The following is a 16,010-nucleotide window of genomic DNA, read 5'->3' as shown; positions in this document are numbered from 1 at the left end:
CCATTTTCCTTTTCTTATGAGGATGCCAGCCAGTAATATTGAATTAAGGGTCCACCCGATGATCTCACCTTTTTTTTTAATATAGAGAGGGAGGGAAAAGGAGAGATAGAAACATCAGTGATGAGAGAGAATCATTGAGTGGCTGCCTCTTACACGCCCCCTTCCTACCTATGGAGACCGCAACCCAGGCATGTGCCATTGGCTGGAATTGAACCAGGGACCCTTCAGTCCACAGGCTGATGCTCTATCCACTGAGCCAAGCCAGCGAGGGCCTGAGGATCTCATCTTAACATGATTACACCTGCAAAGAATTTCTGAATAAGGTCACAATTTGAGGTGTTGGAAGTTAGAACCTCAGTGTATCTTTTTGGGGGACACAACTGAACCTGCAACAGTAGAATTTAAATGTTCCTGACAAGCCCTCCTTAGCAGCTTTCTCTATATTGTCATGCCAAAAGGAAAATGTTGAAACAAGCTCTAAACACCTCAGAAATCTTTAGCATAAGAAAATCTATACTTTATGAAAAATGAATTAAAACTAAATAGGTATAACAGGCGCTGTATTATACCTATTGCATAGGTATATTATATATTATATACCTATTACATATATATTATATAGGTATATACTCTGTATTGTACCTATAAAGACTAATACTATATACACAGAGTTGTTGAATTGATTCAAAAGACTGATTCATGATTATTACTAGTATTTGTCAACAATTTGTGACTAACTTCAGTTAACAAATCAATAGTGGTTAGTCAGTGATTAGTCACTTTTTATGTGATCGTTAAATACAAGAACTTATATTATCAAAGGATTCAGAAGAAAGAATCCTTGAGAATCTTTTCAGGAAAGGTTAGTTGGCATATGATAAACTGATATTATAACTATAGTGGCAGCTTGGGAATTAAAGGGATGATTAGGCTAATTTTACTAGAAAAATAAGATATTCTTTTTTGTGAGGAAATAAGATAGTCATTTTTAAAATTACTTGCCCCATGATAATGAAATGACTGGACTATGCATAGGGCCATGATGATATGAAAAAGGCTAATAGTCATTTGTTAATTATAATGTTGCTGTCCTTGGTTATCATGTACCCAGATAATGCTCAAATGATGGAAACATCATTGATGATATGAAATATCTTTCTAGAGGTTTGTAGTTATTGACATTTTTGTGAAGTAGGTGTTTTGTTCTCACTGCCTGGTATGCCCCAAGAAAAAGCAACTTCTTTGTTTATAGAAACATAATGATAAAACCTGTTTGAACTGAAGGTTTAGTTCTGGGCTGCAATAAACCATCTCTGCTCTCTTGTGAAGACTTCAAACTTGTATAACAGCTTGTCTTGGCAGAGTCAGAGCTGGAATGAGAAGTTAATTAATATTGCACTGGATATCTTACATCTGTTTTGGGCAGACAGTCACTTTAACTGTCTCAGAAATCTCAGAGACATTTAAGAACGTATGTCTTCTATTTGTCTGGTACATTATGGGCTACATGTGAAGGTAGGTAAACTGTATGCACAATTGTGCATAGATTACAAGGAGAGACAGTGGAATCCCAAGTATCAAGTAAGTAAGGATCCTGGCCCGGTGAGCTGGCCTTGCCACAGGACTCAAATGTTGGAAGGGTACATTGACCTGACCATGCTGGCCTAGTCTTCTCCCCTAACTTCACTCTGGAGTTAAGCAGTTATATACCTTAAAATACCAAGTTTTAAGAATCCCAATTCTTCTACTGCGGGGTACCCATCTTTAAACAAATTAAATATTAAAAAGGAAGGCATTTCTATAAAAACGAGAGGGACTCCAACAAAGTGCACTGTGAGTGAGAATGAGTGCGAATGAGTTCTAGCCATTTTGATAAAGGAAGTTTTTGAGCCAATGGCTTAGAGATGTAGCATTGTCAGAGTGGCCTAATAGGATATTAGGTTGATAGATTCAGGGGAATTCAGGTTGCATTTAATTTTCAGAAATTTAATGTTGTAGCCAGGTATAACTTTTTGATTACTGCTTTGGGCTAAAATTCTTACAGCTGGGAATTGGCATTATTAATATGAAAATGAAACTTAGCAAGAAGCACATTTTAAAAATTTAAAATGGGAGCCATGAGTTTAGCTTTTAATATTACTCAATTTAACTTTTGGACTTAATGCATCACATTGCTTTGGACTCATTTTCTCACTGGTAAAATAGGAGCGGTTAATGTTGATCTGCAATACAGAGTGATGAGGTTAATACCATTAGCCAAAATGATGTACAGCTTTGGATACATAACTTTTTGTTGTTTTTAATCCTCACCTTGGGGTATTGTTTTTATTGATTTTTAGAGAGAGTGGAAGGGAGTGGGGAGAGACAGATAGAGAAACATTGATGTGAAATAGACACATCGATTGATTGCCTCCCCCATGCATCCTGACCGGGGCCAAGGATCAAGCCTGCAACTGAGGTACGTGCCACCTTGACTAGAATTGAACCTGCGGCCCTTAATCTGCAGGCTGATGCTCTAACTACTGAGCAAATTAGTAGGGCAGCTAGATAACTTTTTAAACGTGCTTGATAATGTTGCGACCCCTATCATTTAGTACTATAGGATATTAGCTTTTTCAAAGAACTGGAAAGAAAAGAATTCAAGAGTGAACGTAGACGAGACAATTTTTTAATTTTTTAATTTTTTTACATTGGATGTGATAGTGACACAAATTAGCTCAGTAATCATGATGAATGTAGTAGATGCTGTTGGTGCCCTGTTTATGTCCCTTTAGCTCTAACCCTTCGGTATGTGCTGACTGAGCCTCCGATTGCTAGCACCTGTATTACTTTGCCTAAAGGCTTTCTTTGGATGCCAGAAATGGGGAATTTATGCCACTGCTCTCTCATCCCTGACCTAGTCGTTCTCAATCAATAACTGATGGAAGCTGGTATGTAAATACTTCGCCTCCTTGTCCATCAGGTGGGACGATGATATACCTAGAGGCAGGTCTTCTATGCATTACTTCTGAATTCCCATGGAATAAGTTTCAGTTGACCTAACTTGCTTGATAAGATATCCTTTATTGAGTTCTTTCTTTTTATTGTCCCTACTTGTTCTTCCTGGGGTCCTCTCCCAAGTAAATTCCTTGGACTCAAGTTCTTGTTTCAGTTTCTCCTTCAGGAACTTTAGATAACAGGCAATAGCAATGAAAAGTCTGAGCCCTATATTTATATATCCTCAGCAACAAATGTGGGTTTCTAGTAGGTTTAAGACAAAAATACTTAGCCACTTAACTTGAACTCCCATTGAAATCCCTCACCCATCCTCTCCTCCTACCTGTAGGGTAATCTGGATGGAAGATTTTCTCTGGGAGAAGCTTCCTTCACCAGGAGTGATTTTTTTGTTTATTTTGTGTATCGGTAGGTGATTTGTTGTTGTTGTTGTTATTCATTTTGTTAGTTTTGGGCTGGTCAGATGACTCCAAATAGGAGATTATAGAAATCCTTCTTTCCTGCCAACATTTAAGGAGTCCAAGTGGGAGTAAAAGATTGGGGATCTCAACATTCAGTAAGTAAACTCTCATGCTTAATCCTCATGTTTTTAGAAGGATAACGTGTCTCCCCAATTGTGACAGTCCACAGACCTTCTCAAGAGAATAAATCCCTAGCCTTTAACTATAGCCTTTACTTGATCAGGTGAAGTTAGAAAGGGGAATCTGAGGGTCTAATTGTGCACACTTTTACCTAAACCCATTCAAGCTTCATTTCCTACGTTCCCTTCCAGAGATACCTGGTGCTACCAGTGTGCTGCAAGCCATGCTGCCACTTGTTCACTTTGTCTGGTTACCATTTTCCAGCTTTCAACATTTTCTTGCTGTTGGTTCTTAGGAACTATTTGATTTTTGTGGGTTTATGCCTCTTTTTATTTTACTATTTTTTTTTAAAGGCTGTTTAGTTTTGTTTCAGTGGAGTTTTGAAGGAGTTCAGCTCAGCACACATCATGCTCAATTGCCATAGTTGATTTAAGTTCATAGAAGTTAGGTTTCACCAAACAAAACATAATAAAAGAGGCTGTACAGCCAGCAGTATTGAATAAAGGGATAGGTTATATATAGTGCCTAGTAGTTAACAATTTATGTATTTCTAAGCATCTGAGGAAAAAAATGTTCAAATTATTTTTTTCTAGACTAATCATAAAATACTATCTGGTAGTGCCCACACTAGGAGGAGGAGAAATCAAGATGGTGGCATAGGTAACCGCCTAACTGCAGCCTCACACAACAATTTCAAAAAATACAACTAAAATATAAAGTGGACATTATCCAGAACTACAGGAAAGTTGACTGTCTAGAAATTTTACAATGAGAAGGAAAGAGAAAACCAGAAGGAAAATCAGAGGAGCTGTAAAAGCCTAAGGTACGGAGACATGTTGCGTGTGTGGAGAGGACGGAGCCGGAGAGGAGGGGCAGCTGAGTGCCTGGCTGTTGTTCCCTAGTGGGAAGGAGATAAAAGCTCTGGACTGTGCTGAGCCCCAGTTCTGACAGCACTGAACCCCAGTTCTGGGCGAGACCCTCGGGCCCCAGGCTCATACAGAGGGAATCTGGGCTGTAAGGCGGAAGCTCAGGGGAGCGGTGAAAGACAGAGTCCCCGAGTTGCGCACATTTCGCGCAGAGGACAGACTGTTGATTGAGCCACTGGATTGCCCTAGCGGGAAGGAGACATAAGCTCCTGACTGCTCTTTACCCCACTTCCAACTGCACTGAACCCCAGTTGCAGGCTCATTGGAGGAGAGACTAGACTGCTTGGTAGCGGGTGAAACTCTAGGGCACTTTTCTCTCAGAGATGCTTGTAGCGAGTACCAAAGGACACTGAAGAACACTGAGACTCAGGAACCTCATAGGGCAGGGCTAACCGGAAGCCAAGGCTGTAGGCTCCACTCTGAAACTCCACCCCATCCAAGCTGAGCACAGAGGCTCTTGCAGTTTTCCTAGTCTAGTCGAATAAGGTTGTCTCCTGGCATAGATACAGCTGATCCTCCCACCCTACCAACTCAGGGAAGCAGTGAAAATGCCGAGACAAGGAGACAGATAACAAACGAAAGAAATGGAGGACAAAAAGCAACTGGATTGAGTTCAAAATCACGCTTATAAGGTTTTTCAAGAATCTCCTAGAAAAGGCCGATAAAATAAACAAGACTTATGAAGATATGAAAAGGCATCAACTAGAAATAATAAAGGATCAACTAGAAATAATAAGGGATCAACAAGAAATAATAAGGGATCAACAAGAAATAAAGAATACATTCTCTGAAATAAAAAATATTATACAGAGTCCTAAAAACAGAATGGAAGATTGCAAGAATCAAGTCAAAGACTTGAAACACAAAGAGCCAGAGGACACTCCTCTGCAGAAGCAGGAAGACAAGAGAATCCAGAAAGTTGAAGATAGTATAAGAAACCTCTGGGACAACTTCAAGCGAACCAACATCAGAATTATGGGCATCCCAGAAGATGACAGAGAGCAAGATACCAAAAACATATTGAAAGAAATAGTGACAGAAAACTTTCCCCACCTGGTGAAAGAAATAGACTTACAAGTCCAGGAAGTACACAGAACCCCAAACAAAAGGAATCCAAAGAGGACCACACCAAGACAAATCATAATTAAAATTCCAAGAACAAAAGACAAAGAGAGAATATTAAAAGCAGCAAGAGGAAAGCAGGTAGTTACCTATAAAGGAGCACCCATATGATTGTCAGCTGTTTTCTCAACAGAAACCATGCAGGCCAGACGTGAATGGCAAGAAATATTCAAGGTGATGAATAACAAGAACCTACAGCCAAAAATAATCTACCCAGCAAAGCTATCACTCAGATTCGAAGGCCAGATAAAGAGCTTCACTAATAAAAAAAAAGCTAAAGGAGTTCATCACTGCCAAACCAGAATTATATGAATTGCTAAAGGGGGTTCTTTAGGAAGAGGAAGAAAATAAAGATAAAAATTATGAACAACAAATATGTAACTATCAACAAGTGAATCCTCTAAAAACCAAGGGGATTAAAAAACCTTATGAACAATATTAACTGTTGAATATAATAGAATCAGAGGTACAGAAATGGAGCTGACTGACAATTCTCGGGGAAAAGAGGAGAGGGGGGCGCGGGAAGAGACTGAACAAAAACTGTGCACCTATGGATGAGGACAATGGGGGGTGGGGAAAGGGCAGAAGGTGGGGTGGGAACCTGTTGGAGGGGAAAAAAATGAGGAACATTTGTAATAATATGAACAATAAAGATTTATTAAAAAAAATACTATCTGGTAAGGAAAATATAGAAGAGCAAGTTGGGGAAGAAACTAAGATCTCATGATTTTAGTATGTATGGGCTGTGTTTCTCTGTGAAGTATATTTGTGTTGAATGCCATAATTTAGAGTATATTATTTATATGTATTGTGCTGGGCCTCTTTCATTATAGTGGGAAGAAGAAAGACTCTAGTAACAGTGCTGATTTACTACTGTTTACATGAGAACTTCAAAGTCTTTGAACATAAATAATTTAGAAATGGTTACTTTTATTGATGGGGTAAATGACAAATTCAGAATCTTTGCTTCAGTTTATAGAGAAGTGTTAAAGCACTAGGCCTTCATTTCTGAAACCTGGACTTTTTCAGATACTACTCTGACAAAAAATTTGTGCCTCATTTGTCAATTATTTTGCTTCAGTAGGATTATCATATCAAAATTGTATATTCTAAGATACTTATTGAAAATAGTATTTTCAGAGGTACTGTCCTCTTTTAGTCTATCTTAAAGTTTATTAACTCAGTGAATTTTGTATATGGCCTATTCGTTAAATTTCAGTATTCTGTTGGTAATTTCTCTATCATGACTTTTTTGCCTTTTGACTTAAAAGACTTGAGCCTTCCTAAAGAAACCCACTTTCAAAACTTCAGACTTCATGTGTGATGGAACTTAAAAGGAAAACTCTTGGCTGAGCTTGAATGCTGAGACCCAGCTAAGTGGTTTTCTCTGTCTGGAGAAAATTGGAAAAAAGGGAATTATTAAGCCCAGCAAATGTTGTTGTTGATGGAAATGCTGACAAGACTTGTCCTGCTTGGTGCCACTGTTGTGAGAAGTCAATCACTATTAGATGTATTGTAAGAGCTGCTGCTCATGTACAAGTTGTGTCTTATAGATCATGTCACATATAAATAAACCTGTTCAAAAAATGTTAAGTGATTTTCATAAAAAAACACTTATTCTGTTCTCTTTCTCAAGCCAAATTCTTGTTGTTTATGGCTTCCTGTACCCAACAGTTCCTTGATTGTCTCAAAAAGCAAAGCATGTTCTGCGTGGATTAAGCTGCTGAAATGCCTTTCAGGCGTTGTTTATGGGTCTGCACACTTTATTTTTAGAGAGAAAACGAATACTTTAATGTCTTCCATATTCCATAAATCTGTCCCATGCCACAATTCAAAGCTGTGTGTGTTTTTGTTAGAAGGTACTTCTGGTTGTACTTAGGGAAGAAAAGCTGCCTAAGAATGTTAGCGAATATTTGGGTGGTGGCGGCAGACTCCTCGATGGTGGATTTGTACTAGTTGAAAGTGCTGTTGGTGTTTAGCTCAAGAAAGTAGTCACCAAAGGTGCTGTTACAGTTAGTAGCAGTCTAATTGCTCTTTGATTGCTTTGCACCAGTAAGTTTCCTGTTTGGTTCATCCTTTGGGACCAGTCTTTCCTCCCGGCAAGCTTGCTGATTTACTACTTCTAGCTCCACTGCTAAGTAGCATATCGAGTGTGTCTGCTTAGTGGTCTTAATATATGTAGGGAAGTTAGACATTATGAGGCTGTCTACATCTGCCAGCTAAGCAAAAATAATTTGAGTTTCAGATTAGATGAGAATGGGCATGTTCAGGGTGGTATGGTCATAGACTTGAGTTGCAGATTAGAGTTTACTTTTTCTTCTTAACATTTTATTTTGAAAACTTTAAAACATACAAAAAAAGTTGGAAGACTTATATAATGAACAATCATATTTACCCACCACCTAGATTTTATAATTAATATTTTACAACATTTGCTTTATCATATATTTTTCCATCTATTATCTGTCAACCGATCACGTCTTTTTAATGCATTTCAAAGTAAGTGTGAGACATCAGTACACTTTAACTCTAAATACTTCAGCATAACTTTAGCTAGAGTTCAATATTTATTTTATTACTTTATTCTTTTGAGGAAATTTTAAAATACCATGATTGCACAAATCTGAAGTGAGTTTTTGATGAATGTATATACCTGTTTTACCTAAACCCCTTTCAAGAAGTAGACATTACCATACCCTAGAAAATTCTTTCATGCTCCTTGCTACCCAGTCCTCTACTCTTACCTCCATAAAAGCGACCATTCCAACATAGATTAATTGTGTTTATTGTAGAACTTCATATAAATCGAATCATACATTATGTACTCTTAAATACAGGATGGGGAAAACGTAGGTTTGCAGTTGTGAGTATGTGCATATGAACAAGGCTTCTTTCACTCAGCATAATGATTTTGAGATACATCCATATTGTTACATGTTTCAGTAGTTCATTCCTTTTCATTGCTAAATTTTGTATGAATTTAACATGCTTATTAATTCTCCTATTGATGGACACTTGAGATGTTTCAGTTTTTGGCTTTAAAGAATTAATCTACTCTGGCCTGGCCGGTGTGGTTTAATGATTGAACATGGACCTATGAACTAGGAGGTCATAGTTTGATTCCCAGTCAGGGCACATGCCTGGATTGTAGGCTCAATCCCCAGTGCAGGGCATGCAGGAGGCAGCCAATCAATGATTCTTTTCATCATTGATGTTTTTATCTCTCCCTTCCTCTCTGAAATCAATAAAAATATATTTTAATAAAGGAATTAAGCTACTTTGAACACCATTGTATAATACATGTATTATGTCTCTGGAGTAAATGTACCTGAGAGTGGAATTCTGTGTCAGAATTTTATGACAACTCACAAACTTTTTTGCAAACTGGCTGTATCATTTTATGTTCTACTATTAATATAGGAAAGTTTCAATTGCTCTCTTTGCCAACTTTTGTTATCAGTCTTTTTAATTTTAGTCATTCTATTCCGTATGTACTTTTATCTCATGCTTTTATCAGCATACATTTTTTGGTTTAGTGTGGGAAATTAGGAATAAGAGATGGAAGGGACATAAAAACAAGTTGTAATACAAAAGACTTGTATGCATGCATATGAGCATAACCAATGGACACAGACAGGGCTGAGGGAGAGATCAATGGTGGAAAAAGGAGACTTATATAATACTTTAAACAATAAAGAACTAAAAAAGAAAAAGAAAAAAGAAAAGAAAACAAAAAACAAGTTGTAATAGCCCAAATAGTGAGTTTTCTGCCCTAATGTTGCCTGTGGATGGAGCGAAGAGTGAAGAAAACCCAAAGAAAAAAGTAAGACAGATATAGTGATAAGGCAAGTGACAAAAGGAGCCAGAACCGGAGGGATATCAGGATTGAAATTACATCAGGGATTTGGGAAGAAGAATAGTAGTTGGCTTAAAGAGTTAAATTTATTTGATTTTTTTCCAACATAAATACTTTTTTATTGTTTTGATATCTATAGAAGGAAGGGATTAGTATTCATTATTTAAACATTTCACACACTAAATAAAGGTATTAATATATGTAAATAGGAATGTGAGAATCATCCCAGAATCCCATTGCCCACACATATCAATTTATGGTGAAAAGATTTTTTTTTTTTTAATGAATATATGACAGTCATTTATGTATATATGCATGTCATTATATACATATTTGCAGAAATGGGTTTGAGGTATACATATAAATTATAGCCCTTTCATTTGCAACTTAGACACAGTTAATGTCCATATGTATATATAATGTATAATAGCTTATTATATAAATATTATAATTTAACTATTCCTGTGTTTCTGGACATTGGGTTGTTTCTAATATTTTTAAAGCAGCGTGACTGGTGTGGCTCAGTGGTTGAGCATCGACCTATGAACCAGGAGGTCATGGTTCCTGGTTAGGCACATGCCCTGGTTGCAGGCTCCATCTCCAGTGGGGGAAGTACAGGAGGCAGCTGATCAATGATTTTTCTCTCATCATTGATGTTTCTGATCTTTCTCTCCCTCTCCCTTCCTCTCTGAAATCAATACTAGTGGAAGTATATTTTAAAAAAGATAATATTTTAAAAGCTCCCTATTTTTTATGTGTAAAGAAAGCTTTACGCTAGGCAATGGGTGGGCAAGGCTGAAGAAGGTAGAGAATAAAAAATGAGAAGAGTCCTGGCTCTTGTGCTCAGTGGTTAGAGTGTTGGCCTGCACACTGAAGGGTCATAGGTTTGATCCCAGGCTCAGGTGAGGCCTTTTCAGGAGATAACCAATCTATCTGTCTCTCTCATATCAATGTTTCTCTCTCTAGCTCTCCCTTTCACTCTTTTCTAAAAATCATTGGGGAAAAAATCTTTAGGTGAAGATTAATAAAAATAAAAAAAATTAAGAGATATAGTTGTCTTTTAGGAACTCATAATCCAATGAAACTGAGTCAGATGGTAAAGGCTTTCAAATATATATATTTTTCGCAGTGTTCAGTGGTTTGTACAAAAAACTTTTTTAAGTTAGAGTTAATATGACACTTGCTGTTCAGTTCTTTGTTGGTATACCTGGACAGCAAGATTGCCAAATTTAGACAGAGTTTGGTACTCTAAGAAGTATAATACATGAATTACATTTGGGAATATGGATTTCAAAGGTTGTTTGAGAAAACTCTAGAATTGCATGAGGACTTTATGGGGGTTCATTGAAAGAAAAACAATAATTATAGAGGGCATGTCTGTCTAATGTTTACATGTAATTCCCTAATAAGATTTGAAGATCCAGGTTATGAAACAGTACCATAGAATAGCTTCCTGACCTTTTACTTGTATATATATGTAAACAAGATGGGTTTCTGATTAGTTATGTTTATAAAGTCAGAACCAAATCAGTTCAAATATTAATACTTGGTAACTTTGTCACCAGAAGACTTAAATCTTTTAACTTTATTAAATGAGTGAATAGTTGGTTTTCTCCTGTCCTCTCTCCTTATCTCTCTCTCTCTTTAAAAAAAAATATGGAACATTCATGAGCCTGCATGTCATCCTTCTGCAGGGGCCATGCTAATCTTCTCTGCATCATTCCAGTATTTAGTATATGTGCTGCTAAAGTGAGCACTCTACTTATCTCTTATGGTCACCCTTGTTTTTATGAGAGCCCATCATCTCTGCTTTCAAAATTATTCTAAAATATGCTTTCTTGTAGGAAAACTCTTACTAATTTTTCTTACAGAAGGGATAGCAATTAAAGAGGTAAAGGAAGAGGTGGTATAGAATGTAATATAAAAAACAGTGAGATATGTCTAGAAGTTTGTGCACTTTTTGTCTTACTACTGTCTGATTTTATCTGGTTTAAATTGTGATCTTCAACTCTGGGGATCTTGTTTCTTGACCAGAATAAAAAATAAGTCAGTCTACCCATTTGTGAAAGAGGAATCTTAGGAAGAAAGAGCAGATGGTTGGAGCCCTTATGCTTCTTCCCCAGCTGTGAAGGATACAGTTTTCAAATGTTATTTCCATTGTGTTTAATACTGCTCAAGGGCCTGTTTCCAGCACCTTTTTTATTTGGCCATGTGTTTTTCCCAACTCACGGTGTGAAAGGGGACTCTGGTCAAAACTTTGATTATAGAAATTAACCAGGCATTGTGACTAGCAAGATTAAAAACCTTCTCAGACAGATTTTATTAGGTTTTTTAAAAAATTCAGATACTCTCATTTGAAATAACTTTATGAATTAAAATTAGGCTGTTCTATTTCATGGCTGATGGAAAGACAGGACTTAGAAGTGTTGTCATTTTATATGATATACTAGAGGCCTGGTGCACAAATTTGTGCACAGTGGGATCCCTTGGCTTGGCCGGTGATCATGTCTGATCAGGGCCGATCAGGGCCGGCTGGGGGAGGGCCTGCGGGAGGTTGGCTGGCTGCGGGAGGTTGGCTGTGGGAGCGCATTGACTACCAGGGGGCAGCTCCTGCATTGAGCATCTGCCCCTTGGTGGTCAGTGCGCATTATAGTGACTAGTCAAACAGTTGTTCGGTTGCTTAGGCTTTTACATAAAGAGGGAATATGCAAATTGACTATCACTCCACCACAAAATGGTGGTGCCCATAGCCACAAGATGGTGGTGCCCAGCCCTCTCAGCCCCGCCAGAGTCCCCCAGTCCTGGGGGGTCAGCCGCTGAGAGCTGGCAGCAGAAAGACCTGGCAGAATGCTTGCTTTGTTGCTGCGGTGACGAGGCAAGTATTCCACCCTGGCCGCAGAGGGCCTCTGGGCAGAGGGCATGGAACAGCAGGGGGATGATGGGGAGGCCGGGCATGGAATGCTTGCATCGGCACCCTGGCAATGAGGCAAGTGTTCTGTGCCTGGCCACAGATGGGCCTCTGGCTGGGGAGGGTAATTGGGGGCCATGAGGCTGGCACGGGAGGGCATTTGGAAGTGATCAGGCCAGCGGGGAGGACAATTGGGGGTGAGCAGGTTGGCAGGCAGAGTGGTTAGGGGTGATCGGGCAGGCAGACAGGAGTGGTTAGGAGCCAGTGGGTCCTGGATTGCAAGAGGGATGTCTGACTTCCAGCTTAGGCCCAATCTCACAGGGACATCCCCTGGCATTCAGACATCGACCGAGTGGTCCCAGATTGGAGAGGGTGCAGGCCAGGCTGACGGACACCCCTCCCTTCCATGCATGAATATTGTACAATGGGCTACTGATACCTATCTATCTATCTATCTATCTATCTATCTATCTATCTATCGCCTGTTGACAGCAAAAGCATTTCAGTTATTAATTTGCTTTAAACAAATTAAGGCCACAGTATTGTTGTGAGTGCTGTCTTCTAAGAAATCCATGAACAGGTGTTCAGAGAAACCCCTATCTAACCAAACTACATTGCCATCTCCTTTTTCTGAGCACTGATGCACAGAGCTATGTTTTTGTTTTTTTTTTAATCCTCACCTGAGGATACTTTTTTCATTGGTTTTCAGAGAAAGAATGGAAGGGAGGGAAGGGAAAAGTATATGTGTGTGCGTGCGTGCGTGCGTGTGTGCGTGCGTGCGTGTGTGAGAGAGAGAGAGAGAGAGAGAGAGAGAGAGAGAGAGAGAGAGACATCGATGTGAGAGAATCACATTGACTGGTTGCTACTGGCTATCTCTCACATGTGCCTTGGTCAGGGTTGGGGAGCAAATCCACAACTCAGGTACATGCCCTGGACCAGGAATTGAACCTGTGACCTTTTTGTGCCTAGGCTGATGCTCTAACTACAGAGCAACGCAGCCAGAGCATAGAGCTAATTTTTAATTATCCAAACTTATGTGGCTAACTTTTTATATATTTGGTTAAAAGTATAGATTTGCCTTAAGCACCAGCCTTCTGTGTTTGACAGATACTTTCATTTGCCACTCAATAGATTATTCTATGTGTATACACATATTGGAATTTCTTGTCAAGAGATTCATTCACTAAACCCCACTTGAAAGCCTATATTATCAGTTTTTATGCTTGTAAGTCACAGACTTATAAGACAAGCTCTTGCCTTTAGGAGCCTTAGAACCTGAAGAGCACGACAGACTAATCGGTGATTATAGTGTGACACTGTGGTGGAGGTGTGCACGTAGGGCTTTGTGTGTGCAAAGAGGCATCTGCGTCACACCGACATAAATTTTGAGGTGAATATGGGTTTGGTAAATGAGTGAAGATGAAATCATCTTCTAGGCAAAGAGGCTACTGTTTCAGGGATTGAAGATTTGTATTGAAAGAAGTACAACTAGTTCATTGAAGCCTCAGTGAAGGATATATTTGTGGAAATTCATTGAGAGATAAGAGCTAAGAGGTATGCTGTACCTAATTCATGATGGGTTTTATATAAGAAACGAAAGGAATTAGCATGTTACTCTTAAAGCTAATGTTGAAGGTTTTAAGAAAGGCTCAACTGCTCAGTGTTGTGTGTATCAAGAGTCATGGGTGCAGCCTTTCCCTGATAGCAATCAGGCAATCAGTTAAGGGACAGCCTGCCTGGAGGCAGGGAGCCCTCACTGAAGATAACAAACTTGAGGTTAAAAGCCATGACTTTTCCTTTCTTTCTCCCCACTTCCCCCCCATAATTGGCATGGTCTAAGAGAGTGGTAGGATAAAAGGGGAAGGGAATAAGGATGAAATTTGGAAAGGAATATTAATAACAATAATTTGAGTGATTCTTATTTATCAGATACTGTTCTAATAAATGCTTTACATGAATTATCTTATCATTGTTTATATCAAATTGAGGTAGTAGTATATTATTCCTATTTTACAAATAAGGAAATAAGTTTAAAAAATGTAATGTGCCCAAGGTCACATAGGCAGTGATGGGCAGGGCTAGGATTTGAACCTAGGAAGACATACTCCAGAACACATGATTTTTATTTATCTTTTTGAAAGAATTTCAGACCTAAAGAAAACTTGCAAAAATAGTACAAACAAGTCCATATATACTTTATCCAGATTGCTCAGCTATTAACATTTTACCATATTTGCTTTATTCTCTGTGCATATAATTATACATATTTTCCCCCCAAATGGTTTTAGAGTTATTTAGACATAATACCCCCTTTAAAAAAATGCACTCTCTTATATAATCACACTAGAGGCCCAGGGCACAACATTCATGCACTGGACGGGCGGGGGTGGGAGGGTGGGAGGAGAATGGGGAGTCCCTCAGCCTGGCCTGTGCCCTCTCGCAGTTCAAAACCTCTCGGGGGATCAGTTCATTTACAACTTTAGTACCATCAGTGAAGTCCTATGAATTTACTAGTTCTTTAATGTCAGAAATGTCCTTCTCTCATTGAAAATAAACTTTCCCAAACAAACAATCTTGACAGATTACATCTAAATTATTTGTTTACATAAAAAAATAATTTTGGTACTATTTAAGTACTACTTAATCTGGGTTCCATAAACTATAGGTCTTGGAGGTTCAGTAGCTGTCTAAAATTATGTGCAATATTATATGTATTTGCATGTAATTCTGGGTAGAGAGTTCATACCTTTTATTAAGGTTTATAATAGTATATAGCCCAGAATAAGTTTGAGAATTACCCTGTTAGTTTGTTAACTTCTAGAGGCAAGAGATTATATCTTGAGGTATTTCTTTGTGTCTTATGAAATCCTAGTAGCCAGTTAATCAAGTGCAGTTATTTATTATTCACATTGCACACCAATTTGATGTATGCACTTGTACATGTTAGTTCCTAATTTAAGTAGACTACTTTTATGTATGTTTCAGCTATTAGTTTGCTCCAGTTTCTTAATAAGCAACATTGTCTCCTTCTCATTGCCAGCTCTTGCAGGGAGCTAGTGCCTATCCAGCCACCCTGTTTCACTACTGGGCAGTGAAGTCAAATTGTTCACTAGTGGCAGCAGTATTTAATAGGCATTGAAACAGAAATTGGTAATTGTGTTACAAATGTTCAACAAGCCACATTTCATGACTAGCTTTGTAAAAAAAATTGAAAGTGTGAACAGCTGTTGGTGCATTGCATTTGCATTTTTGAAATTTCAAGTGAAAATAAAACATTAGCAGCTGGAGATAGATTCCTGCAGTTGACCTAGTGCCTCAGGGTATGCAATACATTGATGTCTATGGGCTGTCAGGGTCCTGGTGAGAACTGTAGGGAGAGGGAGACTCTAAGAGAGGAAAATAGAATTGTTATTCTTTTAAATTTTTGTTCTTTTTAAAATCTAGATAGTTTTACCAGAATCTAGCAATTCCTGTAGTCACTGAAGGAGCTTTTGACATAGGAATCCTAGTGGTTGGTTGTCCTTAGACTAGGGGTGTCGAACTCAATCAGAGAAGGGGCCAAAATCTAAAATCCAGCCTAAATCGCGGGCCGAATGGTTTACTGAACAGTCATAAACTGTCAT

The 16,010-nt window shown here is 38.5% G+C and overlaps 1 protein-coding gene and 1 non-coding gene across 9 annotated transcripts in view; one reads left to right on the top strand and one right to left on the bottom strand.

Annotated features, from left to right (window-relative positions):
• Positions 1 to 16,010, top strand: part of EXOC6B (exocyst complex component 6B) — a 462,052-nt gene that overhangs the window by 87,004 nt on the left and 359,038 nt on the right. The window lies entirely within an intron of this gene.
• On the bottom strand, positions 11,129 to 11,236 carry LOC118717899. The gene has a single exon (XR_004987646.1). It is a non-coding gene; the product is annotated as a U6 spliceosomal RNA (small nuclear RNA).

This window comes from Pipistrellus kuhlii, unplaced genomic scaffold (assembly GCF_014108245.1).
Source record: "Pipistrellus kuhlii isolate mPipKuh1 unplaced genomic scaffold, mPipKuh1.p scaffold_m20_p_13, whole genome shotgun sequence".
NCBI classification, from domain to species: domain Eukaryota; kingdom Metazoa; phylum Chordata; class Mammalia; order Chiroptera; family Vespertilionidae; genus Pipistrellus; species Pipistrellus kuhlii.
This window is presented reverse-complemented; position numbering and strand designations above follow the sequence as displayed.